The sequence below is a fragment of the Saccostrea cucullata genome, unplaced genomic scaffold, assembly GCF_032062105.1.
Source record: "Saccostrea cucullata isolate Sc308-1 unplaced genomic scaffold, CSIRO_AGI_Scuc_v1 ctg6815, whole genome shotgun sequence".
Taxonomy (NCBI): Eukaryota; Metazoa; Mollusca; class Bivalvia; order Ostreida; family Ostreidae; genus Saccostrea; species Saccostrea cuccullata.
In genome coordinates, this window is record NW_026935304.1 from 17860 (window position 1) to 20990 (window position 3131).

At 33.0% G+C, this 3131-nt stretch overlaps 1 pseudogene; it reads right to left on the minus strand.

Moving 5' to 3' along the window:
• Positions 1-224: 224 nt before the first annotated feature.
• On the minus strand, positions 225-2881 carry LOC134242467 (uncharacterized; annotated as a pseudogene).
• Between the last annotated feature and the right edge of the window lie 250 nt (positions 2882-3131).

Below are 3131 nucleotides of genomic sequence, written 5' to 3' on the forward strand. Positions count from 1 at the left end.
AAGGAAATTATAAAATGATTGTTGTTTTGAAATATACAAAATTGAATATCCTTTCTCTCATCAAAAAAATCAGTTCTCTTTTTTGAGTGATGGGAAGGGTCCTATATAGTGGCCAAACTAGTCTTGGAATAGCCATGTATTTTTTCCACTTCTATAAAATATAATAGAAAAAATATCTTATAACACCTGCTTTATTTTATATCTAAATGAATATACTATGGTCTTTATACTTTCCATCCAGAAAAAGTGGACCACAATCCCTGCAGATAGTCTGCATTTGCTGTACGGATATTAACTTTATCCCCAGCATTCAAAACAAGTGGAAAAGTACTTGAACAGTTTTCAAATCCTCCTCCACCCTAATTGTTACAATTTCCGAGTCCTTTTCTTTTTCCATTGAGAAGGATCTCCACGTCAAACAACTTTTTTGATGTTACACAACTTGACCACGTAAAATCGTAAAGACCAACAGACGGCGCTGTGAACACACCCGTATGTTGATTGTATGCGTTTCCATAGTTAAAATATACACCATCGTACACAACGTTAACGGGTGTTCCTCTTTGGAGGTGTAGTGTTTTTGTTGTGTATGCATTAAATGCAATAAATGTACCTGCAATATTACAAGCAAAATATTAGAAAAAAAAATAATGAAACAACAGCAAAAATAAGTATTACCTGTTCATAAGGTAACAATCAATTAAAACTGAAGACGATTCTAACGATTCCCAGTTATCATTTAATTTTCTTATGTAATTTGATTAAACTTGGCCTTTTCGCAATGTTAAATGCTTATGAAAAGTTTATGACAAATGATACCGTAAGTGAATATAACATGGATTTCAAAATATAAATTCCAATTTTGCATTATCTTTATAATGTGCCAAATATTTTTATTTAAAAATACATTGTCATGTTGTTGCGGGTTCTTCCTTATTATAGTAAATAACAAAAGTCACAAGCGTTTTCACATTTATTTAGATTCCAATATCTGTACATAGTATATATTCCGGCTCCACAGTAACCATAACCGTTACACCACACACCATACAATACTGAACACAGGACGTAACGTATGACGTGTAACCTGGAACGGAGGACGTATAACGGGACCTACATAACACAAAATTGTAAACACATTAAGTTACACATTTATACAGAAAGCAATTTTACATACAAGTTATTACCCACATAACCCACCATACACGTAAATGGGATAATAATGGGGTCAACATCACAGCGCTGCATCACAGAACTTGTATTAAATGCTTTTACACAATAATTACATTATTTTACATGTAACTTACACTAACACACAATAACTTTAATTACATAGTTACTTTACTGTTTAGAATCATAATGAAACTCAATACGACAATGCTAGAGCCGATACTTTCAATTAACACTACTCACTATAATATTTATAGAACATACAAACTATACAAACGAACGAACATTCAAACGAATAAACTAAAATTAAAACACGTTGAAATAACAAAGTTATCCCAGGACCGTTTAATTAACAAAACAGAGAAGAAAATGTAAATAAAACATGTTACTCACCTCAGAAGTCAGTGTCTGTATTACGATAAAAAATATTATAACTTTGCAAAACTTGGACAGTAAAAATTGGTCAATCAGAGCTCGTGCTGTTACATCTTGGAAAGCCGGTTTTAAGAAGGGCGGAAGCCTAAACTCAGGTATATAAATACAGGTAATGTAGAGGTACCAAAGAGGGTGTTCGAAAAGAGATGCAGAATGGGAAAACTGAAAGAAACTAAGAAACAACGTTAGAACAAATATCACAGTAAATTTAAAATACCAACAAGATAAATAATCAATACAACACCGTAAATGTGACACATGTATTCAAAAATGAAATATTAAAAGTACCTTTCGAAATAGTGCTTGGATCCTTTACACATCGATATTTGACCTCCAGATATTTAGAGTAATTAGGACACGGGTCTCCGAAGTGTTGAACATCGGCGTGAAGGTGGCATGTCCTGTACCCATTGCAATTCCATTTCGTCTTGATTTCAGACGCCTCCGAACGACAGGTACCTGTTTTGGTTTTACCAGAAGGACATACCTGTTCGTCCGTTCGTCCGTAGTTTGCAGATAAAATCTGAATCTGGGTTCCTTTGGTACATCTGATAAAACCTTTTTGACTATCACAGAGAGCAAACGACTGGTCTTAAATGTAAGAGATTTTCGGTTAGTTCTTATTACAGGTGAAATGACAATTTTAAAAAAAAGTAACAAATGTAAAAGATGAAATTGCAAGATAATTTGTATAAGTATTTGGAATTCATCTGAAGTCTCCACGTGTCTGAATGCCGATGACAAAATCAAAACAGCAGCAGCTTGGAAAAAATGTATCTTTTGGCCTCCAAAGATATATAAATACATAGTATTCGATATGAATATTTCACCTCGTTCAATGAAAGATAAATAGGAAAATAAAAGAACAAACGCGCATATTTATAGATAATATGTGCGTGATTTAATGTAACATATGTAACTCAACTATGAAATTGATATTTCGAAATTAAATTACATATACGTTTAAATACGAGGGGTTATCAAAAAGTTCGTGGACTGAGGCTGTAAAATTAGAACTATATCGTCTGAGCTTACAAAAATTATAGGGAACATTAAACAACAAAAAATAAAGAAATGTTGAAAATTTTAGCTTGAACCGTTCATTATTTCCCAAATTATTATAAAATAAAAACGACATTCTATGATCACCCGGCGCCGTCGCCGCTTAGTTTCATGACGTCGAACAACGTCATTATTTTTCAATATCCGCTTCTTCTATACCTCGTACCCTTATTTTGATGAGATTCCTTAGAGCTGAGTTAAGACTTCAACCCATCTTGTTTTTATGATTTGACAATGTCATGAACAGCAGCTTTCAATGCATATATTATTGCAAATGGATTTATACACTGGGAGACATCCTAGCTTGATTGTGCCAGCATATTTGTTTTTTGGAGTTCAGTATAGCTTAAACACATGACCAACGTCATTTTTTAGATTTTTCAAACCTTGACTACAAATCAACATTAACTGTGCATCCCTTTTCTCTCTAAATCTATTTTGGCATTAAAAAAAACAAGTAATCT